General features: G+C 38.7%; 1 protein-coding gene across 2 annotated transcripts in view; it reads right to left on the bottom strand.

Moving 5' to 3' along the window:
• The window catches only part of SLC44A3 (solute carrier family 44 member 3), an 81,868-nt gene extending 70,445 nt beyond the window's left edge, over nt 1-11,423 (bottom strand). The window contains exon 1 of one of the 2 annotated variants that reach the window (XM_065675600.1): nt 11,348-11,423. The gene's annotated coding sequence lies outside the window, so the exon portion shown is untranslated. The remainder of the gene's footprint in view (nt 1-11,347) is intronic. The other variant, XM_065675602.1, reaches the window with a different exon arrangement.
• Nucleotides 11,424-14,925: the final 3,502 nt, after the last annotated feature.

Below are 14,925 nucleotides of genomic sequence, written 5' to 3'. Positions count from 1 at the left end.
TTCAGTTCTCCAAACCAAATCCTGCTATAGACTGATTTGTTCACTCACCAATTCTAAACCAAATTCTAATATTCTCTAAATCCCCATATACAAAATACTTTTCTGCTTACAACTGGAGTGCTAACATCCAAATTTAGTCCCCTGCTAACACTGCCAGCACTTGAGACTTGTCCTTGCACAGCAAATTTTATCACAGGAATACAAAATAAACCAGTCTTCGATATCCCATTTAGGTAACCCCTCCTGTTCTGCCAGGTTTTGGGAATGACCCAAACTCCAAACTCTACAGCTTGCCCAAGTAGTGCTACAGTTCACCTGCATATTTCTAGATACATAATCATGACAAGTTTTATCTTCTTGAAAGTTATTCAAAGCAGAGCTCAAAACCCTTCTTACAAGGTCTCTGCTGCTGGACAGTAGATTGTCATTAATGTAGACAAAGTGGCATGGGAGTATACCGAGAGACATTAGGAGAATTTGAAGCCAGTTCTTCTCCTAAACTTTGCAAAGCATCACTTTGTCTGGTACCTGTATACTACTAGATGTCACCTGCCATTTAAGGCTACAATACATGGATGTACATTCACCCATGGCAAGGCATTTAGGCAAAATTAGATTTCTTAGGAGTTAAATCATTTAGGTAATAAAACAGTCAGATATTTTTGCCTCTTCAGCTATCTCCTTTTGGCAAAGGCTGTGTTGATGGGCTCGGCTTACACTAGGTTAGCATCCTAGCTAGCTACCAAAAAATGAATTTCCAGTGATCAAGTCCCTCATGGTTTAACTGCACAGTAAACTGCAGATTATGGCATGAATTTAACGTGCCTAGAACTAGAATGGTGTGTTAACAATTGCATGGCATGGCATGCAAGATTCAGCAATATGAAATTCAGCCAAACAACACAAAACTATTGAGAGGATACCTAAATAAATACATAAAATTATTCCATTTTCCCAAAGCATACAGTCACCTACCTCCAATTAAAGTAATGAATATGGATTTTCTATATCAGACATATAGCTTTGACCTGAAAATATTTTTAAGGGTCCCTATAGGAATGCACGTGAGATCCCCTACTCTAGTTTTCTACAATGTATTTGCTTCATTTACTTGTTCTTTAGCAAGGAGTCAATCTACAGACCAAACCAGATGAGCAGCTACTTCTGTTAATTCTTTTACTCAGGTTATACTGCCAGAGATGCAAGTAACTGGAATTAGTAAAGCATGTTTCTAGTGAAGCACAAGACAGGAGCATCCAGCTCCTGCCTTTAGATGTTTGTGAAGAAAACAAAATACCACACACAGGAAAAGCCCCAACAGTATGATGCGCTTCTGAGAGAGCTGTGAGATTTGGTGCTGCTCTGTATCCTCAGCAGATAATGCGAAAAGCTTGCTGATAGTACATTATAGGTTGAGGGTTTGGACTGGTTTTCTCTCTGGTTTTTCATTGCATTGTGGCTACAAAAAGAAACTAATCAGGTCTGTTTCTCCTCACTCTGATGAAGCACACTTCATCTTAACAGAGATATACTAGCACACATAACAGTTAAAGCCAGGAGAAGTAATTTCAGCAAGAATTAAGCCATTGAAAGAGTTCATTGTGAACAGGGAGGGAATGTTATGATAAATTCACTGTAGAGATTTTCACAATCAGTTACACAAAGAATGAATTTGACTAAGGACATGAAGCTTGACCATGCCAAAAAGATTAGCATTTACTATGTCAATACATGTATCAGTCATCAGTATGGAAAGCTGATACAGCAAACAACTTCTAATGTAACTGGACTGTATAATCCCTTGAAAAATAAACTGGTATGAAGTCATTTGAATGGGTAAGCTAAACCCATTTGAGGTCAAGGAGTTTTCAGGAGAAGCAGCTATGCAAAAGGAACAAACCGTACCCACCTGTGAGCAGGCACAGAAACACAGACTGGGACATGTTCCAGAGCGCAGGGAAAAAGTAAGCTGAGGTAAGGTGGCAAATCATAACCAGGCCTTAACTTCCCTCTGTAGGTTGAGGGAAAGGAATTATTCCTAGTCTTGTCTTTCATCTTTGGTTGGTGGGATGGAGGCTGCCCAAGGCTGAACAAATTACTGCCATTTAGAGAAGAGTGGCAGTAAACTGTGAGGAAAGAGAGGTATTAAAGCCTAGACCATGTTTGCCTCTGCTGGGGTGCTGTAGGGCATTACGATTCTCATTCACTAACCTGTTGAGCCTTATTAGCTCACAACTAAGACTTTCATGCTTAGTCTTGGTAAGTAAAATAGATACTACTAAATGACATTTCCAAGATTTCAGTATTTATCTTGAAGCTTTCAACAGCACAAGTTGTTTTTACAATCTGCTTTTCTACAGCATTTTGACTGATTTACCCATAAACTGTGAAGCTTTTTTATTTGCATGCGGCACCTTTGCCCAAATGACACAGGTTTCATTAGATGCATAGACAGGATGCAAAGATGCATGTCCATAAGTTAATCTAAGATGAAAGCAAAAATTTAAGAGGTGACACTGAAGTCAGTTAAGGGGTAGGGCAGAATTTTCCTCATTGTTCTGCAGAGGAAACATCTCAGCCCAGTCCTGGAGATTCCAAACTTGCAGCTTAAAGGAATATCTGAGCAATAGTGCCTGCCTTATGAAGACATTTTGTCTCTGTTAATAACCTCCAGCATTATGAAACCCATCATAATATTTACATCTAATGCTCTGCTTTGCAGTGACTATTGAAAATTTGCATCTTATTACTGATCTTAAGGTTGCCTAGCCTAGCTTCAGTTCCAAAACACTAGTTGGCATTGTTAGTGCCTCTGGAGACTTGAGAGAACCTCCTCTCCTGTAGGAAGTTTCTTTCAGGCTAGCAGGATTTGTTTCTTGGTCTTCACATCAACAAGTAAACAGGTTGAATGAGTTTATTCATGAACTAAGGAAAGCACGTTTTTCTAGTCTAAAATTATCCTGTTCTTACACTAATTATTTCTGTTATTACACTAAAAAGAAACAGTTAAACTCTCCATTTTTACTGCATATTGTTTCTAAAGGTAACACAGGAGAGTGACTTAAACAGGAGAGTTGAGTAATTAGAAAAAGTGAAACAATTGCAAAAGTTCATAATTTTTCTGATTCTATGAGTCAAACCAGTTAATGTGTCTAGCCAGAAAGGAAACTGGAGACACTGCTTTGATCTTTTTCCTTTTGCTCTTTAATTGAAAGGAAGGACTACAATTACTTCTCTTGTAATCACTAGCATTAATTGTGCCTCTAGTGCAGTACCACACCACTTCGGTGCTTCCATGATCTCACCTATGCTCTAGGAGCTGAGCTAATAGAAAACTATTACATTGTGTGATCAGTTTTCTGGCAGTTTAGCATTAAAAGTGTTCCCCTAAAGGATCAGACAAATGCCCATGCCAAAATATGTACCAAAATGTGACTGCGGCAGAACTAAATTACATTGGCTTAAGATGTTCTAGAGCTGCATCTTCACTGTAGGATCAGCACTGAGCTAGTTCTAACATCTGCAAATAAAAGCAACTCTTCTGAATCTATTTATTCTGTGCAACAAGAATGTCCCTGCATCCGACTGATTTATGCTCAAGCTTCTAGATTCTTGCCAGCAAGACATAAAGCCAGCAAACAGCTGGAGATGTGCAAGCTAACTCTAACCTAGCTTCTTGGTGTACTCCTATCTGTTCTATCACAGAACATATATGCAAGTTCTATCACAGTGATGTGACAGAAACTAAGAAATCCCTAGCATTTTAGAAGAATTCAGGATCCCAGAAGAAAACTAGGCCAAAATTATTGTTACAGACTCAAGGATGAAAGGCAGCATTCAGCTGCAGGAGATACAGCATGGTCCTCTGGGGTCCCATTTGAGCATGCTTCCTCAAAACCCCTTGTCCTGGGTTCAGCTGTGAGGGTTACTTTTCCTTGTTCGTAGCTGGTGCAGCACTGAGTTTTGGCTTTAGTCTGAGAACAACGCTGATAACACACTGGAGTTTTAGTTGCTGCTAAATAATGTTTACTCCGATCAAAGACTTTTCAGTCTCATGCTCAGCAAGTGAAGAGGGGCACAAGAAGCCAGGGGAAAGCAGAGACAGGACACCTGACCCAAACCAGCTAAAGGGGTATTCCGTAACACAGCACATCATGCCCAGTATAGAAACTGGGGGGAGTCACCCAGAAGGGCAGATCACTGCTCGGGTCAGGGTGGGTATCAATCGGCAGGCAGTGAGCAGTTGTATTGTGCATCACTTGTGTTTACTGTTTGGTTTTTTCCCCTTCCCTTTTTAGTTTTATATTCTTTCCCCTTGTTATCTCCCTTATCATTATTAGTGGTAGTAGTGGTTTTGTATTATACCTTAGTTACCAGACTGTTCTTATCTCAACCCGTGGGATTTACATTCTTTCCATTCTCCATCCCATCCCACCAAGAGCAGGGGGAGAAGAGGGAGAGTGAGCAGGCAGCTGTGTGGTTCTGAGTTACTGGCTGGCCTTAAACCATGACACCCCTCATGAGGCTTTCCTGCATGCTTTTAAGGGCCTGTGCCACATGTCAACAGCTGATCAGCTCTGTGAGAGACCAGAGGACAGAAAACAGAACTGACAATTGGCTTTGGTGCTCTGGTGTTCACAGCATTCTGGGTGTTTGTGAGCCAGGGGAATTCCTGTAGTCTGAAAGAGACTTTCCAAACTTCACATAAAGATGATACCCTCAACATGAGTCACAGAGAAACAGGGAGAAAACAAAACTAAGCTTGCCTGGCATTGCCTTTTTAACGACCCAGCTTGGTTTTCTGCCTAAACTATCCACTAAAGAAAAATGCCACAGCAAGTTTCTGCACACCATTTATGTATCATGTCAGCCTGGGCTTCAATCCAAACTATCCGCTAAACAAAATATTTTCTGCACAGCATTTCTACATCGCACGTGTCTTACTCTAGAAACATTTATAGGACAGATCTTTTATGCAGTGGAAGGCTAAAAGTTCTTAAGACAATTAAGCTGAGCTGCTCCATTTAATATCCACCTATTCACTCACAGGTAAATAGACTTATTTAATTTACTATAATGCATAGCGCTTTTGGATTTTAGCATCTTTTAGTAATTTTCCTTATATTCTTACCTTACATATTAGCCTCACTAATTACAAATATTTGAAACAGTTGAGTCTGGAAAAGGCTAAAGAGAAAGAATGGTTATTTTAACATATTGGATTAAGTTTTCAGCTCCTGTGAAATTGCAGAATTCCTGAAGATAATGGAATTAACATGAATTTAGTGCATCTGAGGATCAAGGTGGTAGGATATGGAAAAATAACCATCCATGACTTGAGATTTTATGCTGGTTTTTTAATCCTGCGATGTCCCCAAACAGTGAGATTTCCCCCAATTTCAAAACATTTTTGCATGTATTGCTTTTATAGAAGAGAATACGGATAGAAGAATGGTCCTTGAATGAAAACATGTGTGTACATTTCTCAGGAAATTGTGCAAATTTCCCCATTTAGAAAGCTGTGCGTCACCCTGACAGCCCTCGTGCTCACAGATGTAACTCCATGGCCCTGGTCACCCTGTAACACCATTTGCTGGTCTAACCATTCCAGGAAAGTAAATTCATCTCTTCAGCTGGGGCTTGGGAAGCTGACCACAGACAAAACATTCTCAGTGCTCACAGGCAGTATCATCATGGCCTTAGTATTTCTAGATAAATTCTTACACCTAGTGTAAATGCATTTTCTAATTCCAAATAAAGGAATCCGAGTATTAGCGTACTGCCTCAGCGATGCTGCTGTTTTCATTTGGAAAATCATGAAGTCACTGTGTGTATTCACTTCCATGTTCTTTAAAACAACTTAGAAAAGAACTTGTAAGGCTTCAGAGGAAAGCTTGCTGAGCATTACAGACACGCTAACCTGAGTGAACCTTCCCCTGCCAGGATCACTAGAGAATTTAAATGAAACAATCTTGACATTTGTGATATAAGTATTCGAACAACTCTCTTTTTGCCACATCTGGTCACTAGAATAACATTGTCCAATGTGAGCTTCAGGGTCACAGATTCAGCAGCTGAGTAGTGTTCTGGGCAGTGGCCAAGTCTTCCAGCTTTGTTTCCTCTACTGTGTGCCCACTGTGCTCATTAGAGAGTGGCTGCATCCAACTTTCCACACTTAACCCCATTCAGTCTTAGAAATACCATTTAACATGCATAGTCACAACCAAAGCCCCATTTGTACTTCACTTTTCACCACTATCCCCCATTTCTTACTCTATTCCAAGACTAAAGAGTCAGGGAAATTTTATGTCTTCTCTGCATCTTCTCATCATTAAGCAATGAAGCATACCAGTCACAGTATAGTCTCCAGCATATAACAAGCGCCCTTACAGCAGACAGCATCTTGCAGTAAGAGCCTACCTACACAGCTTGCAAGATACTTTTAGGAAGTACTTCCACAGCTCTTTTCATAAGAGTAACTAAAGCCAGTTGACAGCATTACTAAAGAAATCATCTTCTAGTACGTATTCCTCAGTGCTTGAAAAGACTTCAGAGTTAAACAAATCCCTCTGCACAAGGCCCTAGCTCACAGCGTCATCACAAAAAAGGCAAGAGCAGTTTCCCCTGCATCCTGCCAGCTTCCTGAAATCTCTTGCAGTTGTTCTCTCCCTTCTGAAGTGCTGTAATGTTCTTACTGTGCAGACTGCAGACTACAATTTCTAAGATGGAAGAATTAATCCATTTTAGTTTCAAATTTTTTAAGTTACTTTCTCTCTGCTCTCCAGGAAACTGCAATGGACAGTCTAGAAGGTAAGGGTAGAATATTCTCTCCTGGAGCTGAGAAAGTTTCAGGAACTAATGAAGATTGACCATGTCTCAGTAGCATCTTTTTGTCTCTTACCTGATTAAGTTCTTGGCATGAGACAAAATTCAGCTACTTCATAAAGGACACATGTATTTGAATTTTGACAGTGAAAGCTTCAGAACAAAGCCCTGAATCCTTGTCACACACTTTTCTATACACCTCACAGGTTTAGCTGATTTTGTGGAACTGCACCCAGTGAAGAGAAATCACAACTCACTCCCTGGTCTGCCCTGCCTTATGTTACAAATAAAGTCAATACTGCAGTACAAACAAGTGGGTTGAACCAACATGTGTGTATTTAGATTAATTAACATTCAACTTTAGCTTAAATTGTGAGGCTATTCTCTTTCATCTCCCTATATAACCATTAATTTTAAGTTTGGCTACTCTGAAGCCATTCAGAGCAAGACCTACTCTGTGTCTCTTGACTGGAAATGAGTGAGGTGAAACTGAACTTTAAATACTGAGGTTAGGGGTTCCAAAGAGTAAAGATAAGCCATGTGAATATCCTCCTAATGAAGGTAAATTCAGTACTGCTACTCTTATTCCCCGTTCTACTTCATTCTGAACACATATTCATTCTTCATAATGTCCACTCAAAGCATCCACCATATTTCAACAGCTATTAAAGATACCCAAGTCAGATTTTAAGTGGTTGCTCAGTTTTGTTTTCTTTATGCTATAGTTACCTTATCAGAAACACTGGCTTTTGACACCAGAACTGTTGATGCAAGTTTATAATGAATGGCAAGCAAGTTTACAAATATGATAAAGTAATCTAATGTATCTCTCAGTTTTAAATGGAGTTAGCTAGTCTACCCAGTTAATAGTCACCATTCTGGGTAGACACAGTGAAAGTTGACAAGTACTGGCAATGAAGTCCTACCTTAACATTTTATAAGGTTTTAGAGCAGACAGAAGGAAAAAACCAAAAACCACAACAAAGCAACCAACCAACCCACCCACCCCAGAGGTTTAGTTAACCCTGCACCGCCAAGCCCCAGAAATCTTCTGTTATAACATAGGGACTTATTGGAAACAAACTGGAGGATGAAAACGCCCTGAGATAGTCACTAATCACAGATCAGACACTGTGGCTACCAGGCTATTGCCAGTCCCAATGAAGATACATGTGACCCCACATTATTTCCAGCAGAGAACCATTAGTGGTTTTGTGCAACTCTTCATCTGGGTTATTGGAGAAACACTGGTTACTTGTGTTAATAAAAGGAGAATTAAAGGTTCCACAAGTGCAAAAAGGAGCTAGTAGGTAGACCAGGGGAACAGAGATCCCATCTGGCAGAACAGAGAGCTTAGCTTCTTTAAAGTAATAAATGAAGACTCACAAGCTATGATCTCTGTACATGAGTGCACAGAGGAAAAACAAAAGCGAGAACTATTCAGGTTAAAACCAAATTTGAGCACAAGAGCAAGTGAGCACAAGGGGACTATCAGCACTTTTAGGCTGACTCTCAGAAGAGTCGAGTAGCTATTAGGGTAATCATACTTTAGAGCAGTTCTATAGTGGGAAAAACAGAAAAGCTCCTAGGAAATTAAGTGTTTTATAAAAGATTACATGTGATGGTGTCAAAATTCCTGCAGCTCTATATTCCAGCTTTTTTGACATACATCCCAGTATAGCAGAATATTCATCTCTAGCTTACAGTATGGCAAGTATAGTTACTGTTGCCTGTTTTTCAAACCTTTTAGGGAAAGTATACACAGGATTAGAATGAAATTCAAAAATCAAGGGAAAGCTGGTATAAATAAAACCTTATTCATTAGACTTTTCCAGTATGTGTCTTTAAAGCACTACCATCAGTGAACTTTCACAGCTATGAGCAGTTAGGCCACACCAAATAATGTTTTGACAGGAAGATACTTGAAACAAGATATAATTCACTAGGTACTTCAGACAAAAGCAACAGTGCAAATTAAGAACTACATCACCAGCATGATTATGTTAAGTCATTTTTTTATTATGATTACCCTGGATAAGGTTTGGACTGTTGCCACAGAAGTCTATTTCAGGATAAATTCTGATTACCCCTCTTGAGCATCCCTTGTTGTAATTCCAATGATTCAGCAGTCAACTTCATAATTAGTTTTCCTCTTTCTCCACCCCCCCTCCCCCACCCCCCAAGAGGCTCTCTCAAGTACCTTAAGGAAAGGTGAGATACTTAGATACTTCATTTTTACTTGCATGACTAATCTGAAAGTTATATTACAAACAAACAACAAAACCCACTTAGTCAATCTCCATGACTATAAAAGGCTGGGAACCATGAAAGCCCTGTGATTATCTGGTATATAAGCAGGTAGGACTGCTTATATATACAACCCATTATGAAAGTAGCTAAATTCTATCTACTGTGGTTAATCTGAATTACCAATCCAGTAGAAGATGTACAAGAAAACCACACAGAAGGTAGGCTTTTGAAGTTATCATATACCCTTACCTTTCCCCCATGGAAAAACCATTCTGAGGAAGGGCACACACATGACCAGCTATAGCAACTGCAAACCAATCATCAAGGAATAAAATGTTGAATGAATTCAAGTCAGCAAACAGCAGCCAGACATTCTGGGCCAGACTGTACAATTTACAGACGTCTGTGTTGAGGGTGTGACTCAGCTGCATTTTATCAAGCAATTCCCACTACACCATCTATGATAGTTGCATAGCCTTTTTGCTGCTGTGAAACTAGACCTTATTTCTCAGCCTGGTCCCCAAGCTGAGGAGAGCTGTGGCACATGGATTTGGCAAGGCCTAGTCTGTCTGTCTAGAATACAATAGTATGAGCTCACTGGAAGAAAAAAGTGTTCTTGAGTCCCTACACTTTGCGACATGTCCCTGCACTAGTCATGAACCAAGACTCTCTGTGCACCCACCCATACTTATCTCTATAACAGTCTGTTGCAATTTTCACTGGAGGGCAAGGTAGTAGTGTCATTAAGCAATAAATACTACCTTGATGGTTTTCTTTATTAGTGCCAAGAGCTTTTAATCTCTTCAGTGGAATATGTGTATTTATTATACCAGTACACACCCAGAAGTGTCTCACTGAGGTTATGAATCCCAGCCGGCCTTACATTAAGTCAATAAAATTTCTCTCACCTTACTAAGGTGGAGCATTTCCTATTGGTCTGTTTGTCTTGTTACAGCAGTGAGGTACAAGCTCATTCTTTTGGCATCCTTCTTTAGTATTTAGTTTCAGGTGATCACCAGATCCTTAGGCCTCAGCCTACTTTGATCCCACTTGAGTCAATTGGCTGCAATTTACTGACTACAAAAACATAGTCTTTCTTATAGTGATGACAATTTTTTGTCTTCAATCTAATCAACATGCAAAGATTAGAACTTCAAATGTCATTCAGGATGCAAGTTAGCCTAGATAACATTCAGATTTATCAGAGGTCATCAGGAACACCGTAAATGCAATACTCATTGAAGTTATTTCCTATTAAGAATACAGCATAGTCACAAAGGCCCCCAGAACACTGCATTTGTCAGAAAAAAAAAAAAAAAAAAAAGTCTTTCAGGAGCTACAACAGGTATCCTCAAGAAGGTACAACTGACAGAGTTAAAATTTAGTACTGCGTGAGGATTAGAGAAAAACAAAGTAATAAAAGACCCTTAAAAACTAATAAATCCCTACAATAGTAGTGGGATTACTTGAGGATGTTCAAGGAAGTACTAGCAGCAATAGAAGAAATTGAGGAAAATTATTAATGGGTAAATACAATAAGATCTTCGCATTTGAAGTACATGTCTGAAGAAATCCTATAGCCAGGACCAATTCTATTTTTGTTGAGACATAGACTGTATTACCTAAAAGCTAGAGAAAAATCTATGACTTCACACACTTATTTTTAAGACAAGTATAGGAAAAACTACACTGGCCTCCTAACAGACCAGAATATTGCCTAGTGCAAGTACAGTGATTTTAGCCTGTGTTGAAGCTAATATTTTTCTGTAACGTTGTATCTCTAGGGCAGACTAATGTAGTTTATCATTTAGACATCTAGCTTTTGTCTGTATCTTATGCCTCAAGACATCCAGTGCTTCTACAAATTAGCCATTAGATAAAACTATTACATATATCTATTATTCGTGAAGCAAAATGCATTTCAGATACTGAAGAAATCAGAATCACTCCTGCCCCTTTTCAAAGTAAGCCAAAATTGGCACAGGGGAAAAGTACACCTGACCATGGGATTCCACTGACTCACCTGGCTTGCCATCAATTAGGAAATCTAAACTACTGAAGTCTCTTCTGAATACACTTCAAGTCTATAAAGTATATTCAAGCTTCCTTCTGAGTTTTTGCAGTATTCTCAGCCAAGCCATTACCAAACATGGAATGATTTTTCGCTTAGAAGCCTGTTTGGGACAGGGAAGAAGAACAGCTTCCATCTGGCTTTCTACCAAATAAGCCCAAACAAACAAAAAACCCCCAAGAAATCCTACTTCCTACTCACCCTTTCCCACGTTTCATCTGGCTCACAGGACAACTGTTTTCACAACTGAACTGCTGAAACATCAAGGATATAATCTCTAATTGAGACCAACTGGTGCTCTCATTTATCTTCTATTGCAATCACTGACTTTATCTAGCTTCATTAGGAGCATTAGCAGCAACAGCTGGTCTTGTCAACTCTTGGGGCACCACATGACCTAAACAGCTGACCTGGAAGGTTCTTTTCCTACAGCCCTATTCTCTTGCCTCCATCTTGAAAGAGCTTCTCCCTCCTTTGCCCAGGGAGTGGTTTGCTAATCCATGCCAGCACCTGTAAATTGATTAGCACAAAGCCTTGTCAATCTGAGCAGCAAGATTTTTACATGTAATCTGGTCTCCATGGCCTCAGAGAGGCCAAACTTTTACCATTGCGATCCTTTGTGTACTAAAGACTAACAATGTTACTTCAGAACCTTCTGGTGACATTGCAGTCTCTCCTACAGACAGATTCCTCCTTTAAGTATTAAGTTTGACAAATATTTACTATATCTAGTATATAACAAATAATTCACTATTTACCATAAGAAATCCCAGGGCTGACTAATTTAGTTCACATTGATGCACAACTTCTGAGCTATTTAAATTAAATTCCCCCTACACATCTGTCAGAAGTCCTGCTGTAGGCAAATAAAAATTCATTTAAGTGGTCATATTAAGAATACACTTCAATCTGCAACAGAAAACTGAAATAAGCAGGATAAATCTATGATATAAACCTATGTTCTAGAATGGCAAACATAGATTGTACCTTCCACTGGCATACTGGTTATCTCCTTTAGCAGATTTTTAATGTTCCTGGAAAAGGATAATTGAAGACTTCTTAAAGTCTTTTCCTAACTCTGCATACTTTTATTGGCAGAAGATCTATTCTTCCTGGTCTATCTTGCACTGATCTGAATATATTTACAGGCTGGTGAGTATTTGGCCCAGATGTCCTAGGATTTTTTAGCCAAGAATGCTGTGCAATCATTATGAACATTCTGCAATGACAGAAAACTAAATGGGAATTAGGGGCTGTGCCATTATTCTCATACTGTAGGTGATCTTGACCATGCACAGTTTTGTATGGTAAAGATGAACATAAAGCTTGAAAAGTATTGTAAATGCAATGAAAATATTTTTGTAGAGGAAAGAAATCTCAATCTTTGACTGCATTAAAAAATACCTGAGTGGTGATGGTGGTAAGTAAAATATATCTGATTAAAAAAATCATTTGCATTGTAATCAGTGCCCTTATCCATTATCTTTATCCTAGCAGTGGAAATAGTTCTAGATCTCATTTGTACCCTTGTGCTTGGCATGCCAATCAGTCTACTTCTCTGTCCTTACAATGTGCTATTCAAAATATAAATATTGATGGAACTGTATATATTTATGTAGAGATTAAAGCTCCTTATAAATCTAAGGTAGCTGCAGTGCAAACTCCTCTGATTTCCCTGGTTTCTTGTTTGCCACCTCTTCTCCCTCCCCAAGTGAAACCATAGTTCTAAGGCCTTCAGCATCTTTCTGTGGCTGCTCACACACATGCTTGCAATAATCTTTCTGCAGAAAGGTGTTTGCATTGTTAAACATCTTAATTGAGAACACCATTTGTTATTCTGGTACGAATCAGAGAAAGTGATTTATAAAACATCAACAGGGAGAAAAGTAAAAGGACCAAGAATAGAAGTTTTATCCTCTGCCAAAAATAATGAAGAGATATCAGAGATAAATGCATCAAAAGATGCAAAACAGAATTATAGTTGTCAGACTGGACAAATAAAAAGAAGGGAAAAAAAAAGAAAGGAAAAGTAGTTTACAGATGAAGTAATCCCTTATTTTCAGTAGAACAGGAACTGTAACACCTAAATGAGCTCATTTCAAAGAAAAGTAGATTTGTGATAAAACATACACAGCGCAGTCTTAAAGGTTATTTACTACAGAGAAAAAAACCATTCAAATCAAATGCCTGAACAACTTTTTACAGCCTTATTTCATTATGCTTCACCTAAACAATAAGTCCCCTTAGGGAGTTATTTTATGTACAAAATCAACATATATAACTACAACACATTCACACAGGTTTAGCTGCAGTAGAACCTCCATTTGTCTCAATACTTTTCTTTATTATTACTTCCCATCCCACCCAGTCATAAAAGCACTTAAACAACTGAGGTGAGCATTCGACTGCACAGGCATTAAAAGTCAGACTTCTAATCTAAATCTTTAAAAAGAATTACTTTAAGTAATTATGGGTTAGTACTGGATTTATTATTAACTGATTTTCTGTAGATACCAGCCCTAGTTCATTTGGCACTGAATTTTCAATTTTTTAAAATATATTGGAACTGAAGACTGTCCTGTGAAATGCTTCCATAAACTGATGTTTAAAACAGGGACATGAGGATAAAATTAATTTAAAGCCTCAACGGCTCTTTTTATTCGATTTTATTCAGCCAATACAAGAACAAAGTCCAGCTTCCCACTCCTTGTCTGTGACAGGAAAGATGAGCAATCCTAAGCCTCTGGCTGAAGTGAAAGGTAGAGAAATGAAACTGTGGGGAGTAGACAAAAAGAAAAGTTTGATTTGCAGAAGTTTTAGTGACCATTCAGCTGATGGTCTAAAATAATAGTGTTTGGTCATTGAAAAGTGCAGGTAAGATCCAGAACTGGACTGAATTCTTCTCTTGTCTAATTCACTTGTACAGGTATTTATTAAGCCATTAGTACCCTCATTGATTTGTATCATCCTGACCTAATAATAGCCATAGAAGAAGGTGTATATTGGATGGCCTGTTGAAATCTTCAGCCATTGGAGTAGCTATTGGCAAATTAGTTTATTATTATTTCCTTTTATTGGCTTACTGTACTTTCAGTATCTTACCCTATTTGTTGCACTGCTGTACAACCTTAATCATGTATTAACTACCACAAGGTCCATCTCACTGTGTAATATTACCCGTCTGCAAATACAGAAGAATTGGGCATCTTACTCTATAATTGCAGGTGAACTTCTCTTTATGATGAGGTAACATCTCGCCGATTTAAGTATCTCCTATTTTATGCACTTCCTCTCCCCTGTACCTTCCCCATTCTGAACATTTCAGGTATTTCATCTCTTACAAAAAGAAGTTTCACTTTTTCACTTCTCTCTGGCAGATAGAAAATGCTTGGAAGAGATTATTTTGGTTTATCTGTTACGTGAAAGCTCATAGGAAACTGAAAATGCCATTTACAGCCCCAAATCCACATAAATGTACTGTGGAAGCTACTAATTTCATTCCAGAAATTATGGCAAATTGATGGAGATGCCAGTGCACCCTTTAATAGGCCAAAATACATTCTGCACTGCAGTCTTCATATAAGAGTATTAGGCAGTGTTACTGAGGTGACAGTGCAATACTTGCCTTTTGTAACATGAGTTACCAGAAAGATTGTCTCATCAGTTTCACCACTTACTCCTGAACTCAAGCCCAGAAGAAGAGCCATTTTTAAGGACTGCCAGCAACATTCCTTTAAGGTTAAAAGGGTCTAAAATGTTGAGAAATTTATTAGCCACTG

This window comes from Lathamus discolor, chromosome 3 (genome assembly GCF_037157495.1).
Source record: "Lathamus discolor isolate bLatDis1 chromosome 3, bLatDis1.hap1, whole genome shotgun sequence".
In the NCBI taxonomy this organism is placed as follows: Eukaryota; Metazoa; Chordata; class Aves; order Psittaciformes; family Psittacidae; genus Lathamus; species Lathamus discolor.
This window is presented reverse-complemented; position numbering and strand designations above follow the sequence as displayed.